A 12,191-nucleotide genomic window follows, 5' to 3' on the forward strand; every position below is an offset into this window, starting at 1 on the left:
TTTGCTATGTTATGTTGACTCTTCTGCCCTTTGTATTTTCTCCCCCCCCCCAACCCCTGCAAAAATAAAATTTAACATTTACAAATTCTGTTCATTTGTCCATTCAATTTTTTTTAAGTTTGAAGTTTATAGAGTAGATCATCAGTTTTACATTCAACAAATCATATACTTTGTTTCATTACAATGATTTTAATCCCCTCCATTACCATCAGTTAACAGTATTTCTCTCTATTCATTTTAGCTCTTTTTTTTAGACACTCAGGTGTATATAGTAATTTAAACAACCAAAGGACACATTCGGAAAGCCTGCCTCCTGCTGCCAGCTCTCCGTCCCTCTTTCCATGAATCTAGAGTCCTCAGCTTCTCCCTCTCTCCATGTCTCCATCTCTGCTTCCATCTTTGGTGTGGCTACTTCTCTGGATAGGGTCCATGTGCATTCTATTTTTTTTCCTCCTCTTTTTACATTTTTTAAAAAAAGTTTTTTTTGTGTGTGTGAATTGAGTGATAGTTTACATGGGAGAGCATCAGCTTTACGTTCATCCTATCGTATTTCGTTTCATTGCAATGGTTACAATACCCTCCATACATCATCAGTCAACATTTCCTTCCATTCCCTCTGGTTTTTTTGTTTTGTTTTTTTTTGTTGTTTTTTTGATGTACACTGAAGCACTCAGGAACACATAACCATTCAAACAACCAAATGGTATACTCTGCAAGCCTGCCCTCCAGCTGTCAGCACACAGTCCCTCTCTGTCCCTGAGTTGAGAGTCCCCAGCTGCTCCATTTCTCCAAGTCGTCGTCTCTGCCTCCATCTCTGGCATCGCTGCTTCTCTGGATAGTGTCCCGCACTCTGCTCTTCTCCCTTGATGGTCCCAAGGTCCTCCACTTCTGGACTGCAAGATCAACCACTCCCCTCCTTTTGTTACAAAACGTCTACCTTTACATTTGCAACAGTCCTAATAGCAATTATTCACTACTGAACCACAAGAGTCCTATCTCCATCTCCTTCCACCAGCTCTGTCCAGACAGGCTGGAAACCACTCTGTGGAGATTTTACCTTCCCCCGCACCCTAAGAAACTAGGCTCCATCCTGAAAGTTTATGAGCCAGTCACTTCTTGCCTCTGTAGCCACTCCCCCCCCCCATTTTGGGTAGCCAATGTCTAAATTGTCCATCCCTGTCAACCCTGTGTACCGAGGGGGTGGGAATGATCCTTGCTGTAAAGATTCGTTCCCTCTTTTGAGCTTACATCCATCAGTATAGGTCAAGTTCATCAAATTGTAGCAGATTACACTTTCTTTCCTCTTCTTTCTTTCTCTAGTTGACTTTGGATCATCCAGCCATTGAAGCTAGGTCAAATGGGGACTATCTGCAAATATGGGTGCTATTGTGCATCTCCCCACACTTTACATCAGCTGGTCGCTTCACTCTCTGCTCTAGTTCACTGTGGCTATGTCCCTGTCCCTGGGCTCAGGAGTTCTCAGGTTTCGCTATACTGCTGGCCAACCAGGACTCAATCCAGGTTGACAGGAGTCTATGGAACATGGTCAGACTTCGCTCACAACTTCATTGCTGGTTTTCCCCAACTTTCCCTTATCGGTAGACCAACGTGGTCACCAGCAAGACTACATGCCTGCTCATGTATTCCCTTTGAGTTTCAGTATTGGAAGGGCGTTTGCCCTGAGGGGACTTGATTACTTGTCGTAATTTCTCCCCAGTGAACAACTTGCTTGTTCTTGTAGTAGTCAGTTGGGCTGCCATTATTGTTTTTGAATTTTTCCTGCTTGTCTATCTTCTGTTCTTCTAGCTGCTCCAGACTGGTCTGCTTGTCTTTTCAAGTGGAAATTTCCCACCTCAGAAGATTCTGGACGGGGATCAGGATTCCACTTAAGATCTTAGGCAATGCAAGGCTCCACAGGAAGCCTTTGTCACTGGGCAAGTTATAGCTGCATTTAGGCATTCCAATCAGTTATAGGCTGAAGACAGACTTCCAAAATTTCTATGGTGATGTTTCTGGCTTTCTCTTCCCCTCAAGTGTCTATTTTATAATAGAAGGCAAAGGAAACCAAGATTCAAAAGACATTCTAGCATCTTAACATTAAACCATATTCCACCCATTCAAAGCATACCTCAATCCCTATATCACAGATCCCTGTTGTTCCAAGGTTGAGCATATGTCACTATTACCTCTGTCCCACTTAGTCCATGCAAACCTGCCTAAATGTTCTCCCATCCACCTTGGTCTTCCATTCCCCTCCCCCTTCTTGTATATTGCCCCTGCTAGCACCCTGTGTCTATCCCCTACCCTGTGCTCCACATACCCCTCCTCCTTGCTGCAGTCACTACACCCCAGTAACCAACAAATAATTTTTTTTTTTCCTTTTAGTGTGGATACTTTTTCTTAAGCTTTTACAATAATGGTCCTATGCAGTATTTCTCCTTTTATGACTGACTAATTTCACTCAGCATAACGTCCTCAAGGTTCATCCATGCTATGTGGTGACTTGCAGCTTCCTTGTTATTCTACAAGGTAGCATAATACTCCATTGTGTGTATGTACCAAAGTTTGTTTATCCATTCTTCTATTGAATGGCTATCTTAGGCTATCTCTATCTTTTTGCTTTTGTAAATAGTGCTGCTATGAACATTGGTGTGCATATATCTACTTGTGTTATGGCTCATTTTTCTTGTGGATAAATACCAAGTAGAGGGATTGCTGGATCAAAAGTTATTTCTCTTTCCAACTTTCTGAGGAAGCACCATACTCTTTTCCAGAGTGGTTGGACCATTTTGCAATTCCACCAGCAATGTAGAAGGGTCCCAGTCTCTCTGTATCCTCGCCAGCATTTATTGTCCTCTGCATTTTTGAAATCAGGGAGTGAGAGGCTTCCAACTTTATTATTCTTCTTAAGCAGTGCTTTGCTTATCCTGGGTCTCTTTCCTTTCCATATAAAGTTTGTAATTGTTTTTTCCATCTCTTTGAGGAATGTTGTTGGAATCTGGATTGAGACTGCATTATATGTGTAGATTGCTTTTGGTAGTATTGATATTTTCACAATGTTAAGTCTTCCTATCTAGGAGCATGGTATATTCTTCCATTTCTGTAATTCTCTTTTGGTTTCTAGTAGTAGTCTTTTGTGGTTTTCTTTGTATAAGTCCTTTGTTTCTCTGGTTACATTTATTCCTAGTTATTTTTATCATTTGGGGGCTATTGTAAATGGTATTGCTTTCCTAATGTCTTTTTCAGCACTGTTATTATTAGTATAGAAGAATCCAACTGAATTTTGTATGTTGATCTTATATCCTGACACTTTGCTGAATCTTCCAACGAGGTCTAGTAACTTTTTTTTACTGAGTCTTTGGGGTTTTCTATATATATAGAATCATGTCGTCTGCAAATAGAGAGTTTTACTTCCTCTTTGCCCATTTGGATGGCTTTAATTTCCATATATTGCCATATAACTGTGGCTAAGACTTCTAACACAATATTGAATAGCAGTGGTGACACAGGCTATTCTTGTCTAGTTCCTGTTCACAAAGGGGCGGCTTTCAGTTTCTCTCCATTGTGAATAATGTAAGCTGCTGGTTTTGTGTATATGCTCTTAATTATGTTGAGGAATTTCCCTTCAATTCCTACTTTGTTGAATGTTTTTATCAGTATTGGATGTTGGATTTTGTCAAGTGCTTTTTCTGTATCAATCCATATGATCTTGCAGGTGGTTCCTTTTTAAAAGTTATATGGTGGATTACATTGATTGTTTTTCTGATGCTGAGCCATCCTTGCATCCCTGATATGAATCCCACTTGGTCATGATGTATTATTTTTTTTATGTGCTGCTGGATTCTGTTGGCTAGGATTTTGTTAAGAATGTTTGCATCTATGTTCATGAGGGATATTGGTCTATAATTTTCTTTCTTAGTGATCTCCTTCCCTGGTTTTGGTATGAGTGTTATGCTTACTTCATAAAAAGTATTATGAAGTTTTCCATCCTCTTTTATATTCTGGAATAATTTGAGTAGAATTGGTGACAGCTCTTCCCTGCATGTTTGGTAAAACTCACCAGTGAAGCAATCTGGACCTAGACTTCGTTTGGTTAGGAGTTTTTAGAAGACTTAATCAATTTTTTCTTTTGTTTTGGGTTTGTTCACTCTCCACTCTATGGAAGTTTAGGTAGGTTGTGCTTCTCTAATAATTTATTCATCTCTTCTAAGTTTTCGAATTTGTTGGAGTACAGCTCTTCATAGTATTCTTTTGCTGTCCTATTTATTTCCTTTGGTTTCATTGTGATATCGCCCATGTGGTTTCTAATGTGAGTTATTTGTGTGTTCTACCTCTTTTCTTTTGTTAGGTGTGCCAATGGTTTGTCAATTTTATTAATCCTTTCAAAGAACCAACTTCTTGTCCTGTTGATTCTTTCTGTAGTTTTTCTGTTTTCTATCTCATTTATTTCTGTTCTTATCCTTTTATTTCTTTTCTTTTGGTGACTCTAGGTTCCCTCTGCTGCTCTGTTTCTAATAGAGATGCTGTGTTATGTGTTAATGTGTTCTTTCTTCTTTTTGGATGTGTGCATTTATTGCAATAAATTGTCATCTCAGCACCGCTTTTGTCGTTCCCAAAGGTTTTGGTATGTTGTGTTTTCATTCTCATTTGTTTCTAGGAACTTTGTGAGTTCAGTTTTAATTTCGTAAACTACCCAGTCGCGTTTCAGCAGGGTGTTACTCAATTTCCATGTATTTGACTTTATTTCCTTGGTCTTCCTATTGTTGATTTCTAGTTTTGTAGCATTGTGTTCTGAAAAGACGATTTGTAGTATTTTGATATTTGTGAATTTATGGAGGCTTGCTTTGTGACCTAATTCATGGTCGATTCTGGAGAATGTTTCATGTGCACTGGAGAAGATTGTGTATTTTGCTGTTGTTGGGTTGAATGCTCTGTACACATCTATGATGTCAAGTTGCTTGATTGTGCTGTTTAGTTCCTCTGTATCTTTGTTCCGTTTATTTCTGGCTGCTCTATCCCTTTTCGAGAGTGGTGCATTAAAGTTTCCCACTATAATTTTAGGTTTGTGTATTTCTTTCTTCAATTCTAGTAGGGTTTGTGTTATATATCTTGGTGCTCTTTCATTTGGGGCATAGATATCAATTATGGTTATATCATATTGCTCAACTGACCCTTTAATCATGAGATAGTGTCATTTATCTCTCATGCTGGTTTTTGTCTTAAAGCTTATTTTATCAGAGATTAGTATTGCCACTCCTGCTTGTTTTTAAATGAAATTAGCTTGGTATTTTTTTCACTATTCTTTACCGTTTAGTCTGTTTTTGTCTTTGCATGTAAGGTGTGTCTCTTGCAAGCGGCATATTGAAGGGTCTTCTTTTCTTAACCATTCTGCCACTCTCTGTCTCTTCACTAGTGTGTTTAATCCATTGACATTCAGTGTAATTATTGATAGGTATGAATTAATTGCTGTCATTTTTTTAGTTTTTTGTGGTGCTGTTTGTTCCTTTGTTTTGTATGCCTCCTTCTTCTGAGTTCATGTTTTTTTATGATGTTGCTTGCCTGTTTTTTCTTAGTTTTAATATTTCCTTGTTCTACTTGGATCTTCATTTTCATGGTATGTTGAGAAGTACCAAGTTTCTTTGAGGTTACTTTATAGTCTACTAACTTTTCCCTCCATTTAAGACAGTTTATTGTATATTGCAATCTATCTGAACTCCTCACCACCTGGATCACTGTTCCTATATTTTCTCCTTCTTTGACATTGTTATTGGTTTGATCTTTGATTGACCTCCCACGTTCTCTGAATTCATTGTTGTAATTTTGTTCTGTTCGACTGAGTTCTGGGTAATGTTTCCATGTCTGTCAATCTCTGGTTGTTGTCTGTTCTTGTTGGTTTTCAGTCCAAAGAACTCCCTTAGGATGCTTTGAAGCACTGGGTTGGCTTTGACAAAGTCTCTTAGCTTCTGTTTATCCTGGAATGTTTTGATTGCACCATCATGTTTAATTGACAGTTTTTCTGGGTAGACAATTCTTGGTTGGCAGTTTTTTGTTCTTGTTTTTTTATTTTTTTATTTTAGGGTTTTATATGTGTCTACCCATTGCCTTCTAGCCTGTATGGGTTCTGCTGAGAAGTCAGAGCTTAATCTGATTTGCTTGCCTTTGTAAGTGACACTTCTCTTTTCCCTGGCTGCTTTTAGAATACTCTCCTTGTCTTTGATTTTGGAGAGCTTGATTATGATGTCTTGGTGATTTTCTTTTGGTATCTATCCTTCCTGGGGTTTGCTCAGCTTTTTGAACGCTTATCTTCTCATCCTGCAAGATATTAGGGAAATTTTCTTCCTGATGCTCCTCAACTATTTCCTCTGTGTGCTTCTGTGACTCTTCCTGCTCTGGAATGCCAATAATTCTTAAGTTATTCCTCTTCATGTTATCCTACATGAATCCTAGACTCTCTTCAGATTTTTTTAATCCTTTTTTCTCCTTGCTCTTCTCTCTTAGCAGTATTTATTAATTTGTCTTCCAGTTCGTTGATTCTGGCACCCATCTCTTCAATTCTACACCTTTGCCTTTTCAGTGTATTGTCCATTTCTGGTATTTTATATTAATTATCTTGACCTCTTTTTGCAGATTTTGAATTATTTCCAGTGCTATAGCTATATTGTTTGATTGCTCCTGTAGCACTTTACTGATTTCTTCTTTATTTTCCTCCACCCCTCTGTGCAGCATTTGGATTTGTCTCCATATCTCTCTTCTGAATTATTTCTCAGACAGATCCAAAGCCTGCTCTTCATCTAATGGGAAGTCTATGTCTGCCTCAAGTTCATTTGTCTCAGTTACTCTTTTCTGTTTCTCGACATGTTCTGAGATCTTTTGTCGTTTTTTTCTTGGACATTTTGAATAGTTAAATGAGTTTTCAATGATTAAATAAATGTATGTTGCTGTGTTTTTAAGCTTATGGAGTGTCTCCTGGTGGATGTTATCTGGAGATAGGCTTCCCTTTTCACATCTCTTATTACTCAACTGTGAGCTGTCTTATCAACTTTTGGCTATCTGTGTAATGCCTAGCAGCTGGTATTGGCTTCTGTCTGGTAGGGGAATATTATGGGGTATGCTTGTAGCTTGGCTGTATGGCCACGATTGCTATGCCCAATGTAGGGAGAGAAAGCTCCCACCCCCAGGAAGAAACTAAGGCCAAAAGGACCAAAAACAGAAACAAAATAAAATAAAAACATAGACAAGCCCAACACACAAAAACAAAAACAAAACCATAGCAGACTGTTCAATAGCCTTTGCTGTGCAAATCAGTGTGTGTGCACAGTAGAAACCTCCCATGGTGGGTGGGGTGTCCACTCACTCAGACCCTCCCCCCTCTAGTCATCACTGTGGAGGTGTGCATATAGATATTGAGAAATAAGTGGAAGAATGATTGTCCACTATTTTTATCTCTGAAGGTCAGTTAGATATCTGTGTATGCCCAGTGTAATTTTCAAAATGGCTTCATCCTTGTATGTTGGTGTTGGCTGTTGCCTTTTATGCTGGGGTTTTATAAGGTGCAAATACGGTTTGGCTGTATGGCCAGATCTGCCATCTCTTATTAGGCAAGGCAGGAATAAAGGGTCCTGCCCAGGTAGGAGAGATTATCTGATGTCTATTACAATATGATAGACTAATAAAGACAATGTAAAAAAATGGTAACCATTATGGTCTTTTGGCCTCTAACAAATCTATTATTGAATCATATCTCTGCTACTTACCACCTTGTGCACAACCTAGGATAAACTTTTGAAACTCAGTTTTCTTGAGTGCAAAATGGCAATGATAGATCCTACCTGAAGGAACTGAGTAGGTACAATGAGATTATGTAACTAAAGTGTTTAATACATTATAAGTACTAAATAAAATGGTAACATTACTTTGATTGCTGTTGTTACAGTTGCTATTATTATCATCATCATCCTTCTCTCTCTCTTTTTTAAAACTTTTTATTGTTAATTTAGTGAAGGTTTACAGACAAGACCATTAGGTTTACATTAAAAAAATAGTACACTTTGTTTCATCTCAATAATTTCAGTTCCCTTCATGGAACAAGTTACCAAATGTCCTCTCTTCTAAAAAAACCCTTTTTATTGTTAATTGAGTGCAGGTTTTCAGACAAGATAATCAGTTTTATGTTCAACAAATAATGCACTTTGTTTCATCTCAATAATTGCAATTCCTTCTATGTAACAACAGTTATCCTGTTTTCTCCCTGTGACTCCCATTTCCATTCCACCCATCTTCCCACCACTTATCACCTTTGCCCTTAAGTAATTTTGAATGAATGATCATTCCATCATTCATAATGAGCATACCTTACTAGTGTCATTCCCCTTACACACTGCTCGACTGAAATTTGGGCCACGAGGATGAGTTCCTTTCCAGACCTGAAAGGTTGTTGAGGCCCATAGTCTCAGGTTCCTCCAGTCTCTTTCTTATCAGTAAGCCAAGTCTTAATTTACTAATTTTGAGTTTTGCTCCACATAGTCTGCCAATCTATCCAAGATCTTCTAATGTGATACATTTCAGAGCGGTTGATGGTGGTAGTTGGGCATCATCTAGTTCTTATGGTCTCAGAGTCGTGGAAACTGATGTTCACATGGCCCATTAGCCCACTGGACTAATTGATTCCAAGCATCTTCAATTCTCATCACTCTTCTTTCTCCTGTACATGGAGAGACCAATAGCTGCACCTTAGAAGGCCACTCATGAGCTTTTAATTTCTGAGACACTACTCAATAAAGTAGGATGTAGAACATTTTCTTTGTGAATTATGTTATGCCAGTTGATCATGGTGTTTCTTCCTCCTCACAAGATTATGGTCCTGAGCCATGAGGCTCAGATATTCATTGCCTTAATATGTTTTATAATATTTAATTAGTTTGCATATGTTTTATAATATTTAATTAGTTTGCATCTTTTTGTTTACTGTATAGTTGTGTTTTCAGGAAAGGTAAATAGTCATGTACCAATATCCCTTTTCAAACTCTTGTGTGTATATATATATATATATATATATATATATATATATATATTCCACCTATACCCATTCAGCTAGGAGCTCTGGTAGCATAGTGGTTGTGAATCAGGCTGCAAACCTCAAGGTCAGCAGTTCAAAACTACCAGCTGATCCACAGAAGAAAGATGAGGCTTTCTGTTCCCGTAAATATTTACAGTCTCAGAAACCCTGTTCAAGGTTACTATGGGTTGGAACCCACTCGACGGCACTTAACAACAACATACCCATTCAGCATGTGTCCATGTATCCACCCTCAGAAAATTGTTTCTCAAGATTATATATATATCTATCTATCACTATTTACCTATATATTCTTTTTAGCCCTTGTGTACCCACCTATGTCTTTACCTGTCTTTATCATTCTCCCATTACCCAAATTAACATGGTTCTATCCTCTAGACAATAAACTACTCTCCCTTCCCTCCCACCTCTGGTAACCATCAAAGAATATTTCTTTTAGTCTAAAAACCTTTTCTTAAGACTTTACAATAATAGTCTCATACAATATTTTTCCTTTTATGGTCAACTAATTTCACTCAGCACAGTATCCTCCAGGTTCAATATTAATTATTATTCTCCAGCGTTGCATAGTATTCCATTGCGTGTATGTACCAAAGTTTGTTATCTATCCATTCTTCCAATGTTGGGCACTTAGGCTGTTTTCATCTTTTTGCTATTGTGATTAGTGCTGGAATGAACATCAGTGTGCATATATCTACTTGTATCCTGTCTTGTATTTCTTGTGGATATATACCAAGTAGAGGGATTGCTGGGTCATAAAGTATTTCTATTTCCAAATTTCTGAGAAATCGCCATGCCATTCTCTACAGTGGTTGAACAATTTTACAGTCCCACTAGCCATATAAGAAGATCCCAGTCCCTCCATACCCTTGTCAACATTTGTTGTTTTCTATTTTATCTTTAACTTCGCTGTTAATTTTGGTATGAGATGATAGCTTATTATTGTTTTTGATTTACATTTCTCCTGGTGTAACACTGTAGGATCAGCACTGGACAGCTAACTATAGGTTGGTGGTTCAAATCCACGAGTCATTCCTTGGAAACACTATACAGGGTGGCTATACAAGGTGGTGTTAAGTGACTCGATGGTATTTAACAACAGTGGCTAAAGATCATATATTTGTTGGCTGCCTGGAAGTGTTCTTTGGTGAAGTGCTGTTCATGTCCTCTGCCCATTTTTAAATTGGGTTACTTGTCTTTATCATATAGAGGAGTTATAGTTTTCTATAGATTTTAGATATTATCCCTTGTCTGATATGTCATTGCAATTTTTTTTCCGTCTTTGGGCTCCCTTTTGACTCTTTTGGTGAAATCTTCTGATGCACATAAGTTTCTGAGTTTTAGGATGCCTCATCATCTATTTGTCTTCTAATGCTTACGCATTTCTTGTAATGTTTGGTAGTAGATGTATGCCATATACTAGAGACCCTAAACTTATCCCTAGTTTTTCATTGATTGTCTTTATAGTTCTAGGTTTGACATTTAGGTCTTTAATCCATGTTGAGTTTGTTTTTGTATATGGTATGAGGTATGTGTCTTGTTTCATTCTTCTGCAAATCAATTTCCAGTTTTGCCAGCACTATCTGTTGAAGAGACGACTTCTTCCCCATTTAATGTGTCTTGACCCTTTGCCAAAGATTAACTGACTGTATGTGGATGGATTTACTTCTGTTTTCTCAATTCTGTTCCATTCTATGTATCTTTCATTTGCCAATACCAGGCTGTTTTTGCCACTGTGGCTGTATAGTAATTTTTGAGATCAGGGACTGAGAGGCCTCCAAATTTGCTCTTCCTTTTGAACAGTGCTTTTTTTATCTTAGATCTCTTTCCTCTCCATATAAAGTCTGTGATCATTTCTTTTTAAAAGCTTTTATTGTGAATTGAGTGATAGTTTACATGGGACAACATCAGTTTTTCACTAATCTGATCACATTTTGTTTCGTTGCAATTATTGCAATCTTCCTCCCCCGCCCCTCTCCCCATGCATCATCATTAACAGTATTTACTTCTATCCACTGTGTTTTTTTGTTATTCTTGTTGATGTACACAAAAACATTCAGGAATATATAATAATTTAAACAACCAAAGGGCACATTCTGATATCTGCCTCCTGTCCAGCATACAACGTTTCTCTTTCCATGAGTCTAGAGTACTCAGCTTCTCTATCTCTCCATGCCATCACCTCTGACCCCATCTCTGGTGTCACTGATTCTGTGGTTAGAGTGCCATGTTCCATTCATGCTCTTCCTTTTCTATGGTCCTAGGGTTCTCTGTTCCTGGAATGCAAGATTAATTACTCCCCCCTTTATGTTACAAAACGTCTACTTTTACCATTGTGACAATCGCAATTAGTCATGGCAACAATAACTCACTATTGAATCAAAAGAATCTTATCCCCATCTCCTTTCACCAGACCCATCTAGACAAGATGAGAACTATTCAATGGAGTTTCTACCTTCCCCCCCACACTCTGAAACTAAGCTCCTTCTTGAAAACTTGTAAGCCAGCCACTTCATGCATTAATAGTCTCTCCCACATTTCAGGTAGCCAATGTCTAATTTGCATGTTCCTATCAACCTTGTGTAGAGTCCTGGTGTAGCGCTGTGGGTTTATGCGCCTGACTGCAAAGCCATTTCAATTGCAAGGTCGGTGGTTCCAGCTTACCAGCTGCTCCTTGGAAACCCTATATAGGGTCACTACGGGTCGGCACCGACTCGTCGGCACTTAATGACGATGACGATGATCAACCTTGTGTACAGAGGGAATAGGCATTATACTTGATGTGAAGACTCCTTCCCTCTCAGTTGGTATTTTGAGCTACTACACCCATAAATATATGTCAAATTCATCAAATTGTAGCAATTTACACTTGTTTCCTTTATCAAATTTCTTTATCTTTCTCTAGTTGAGCTCTGGTCATAAAGCCATCGAAGCTAGGTCAAATGGGCAATCTCTGTAAATTTGGGTGTTCTTGTGCATCTCCCCCACTTCATATCAGCTGGACATTTCACTCTCAGTTCTAGCCCTCCTTGGCTAGGTCCATGGTCTCAAGAGTTCCCAAGTCTCCACAAACTTTAAACCAACCAGCTTCCTCTTCTCTCTCTCACCTCAAGAT

Source organism: Chrysochloris asiatica, unplaced genomic scaffold, assembly GCF_000296735.1.
Source record: "Chrysochloris asiatica unplaced genomic scaffold, ChrAsi1.0 scaffold00167, whole genome shotgun sequence".
Lineage (NCBI taxonomy): Eukaryota > Metazoa > Chordata > Mammalia > Afrosoricida > Chrysochloridae > Chrysochloris > Chrysochloris asiatica.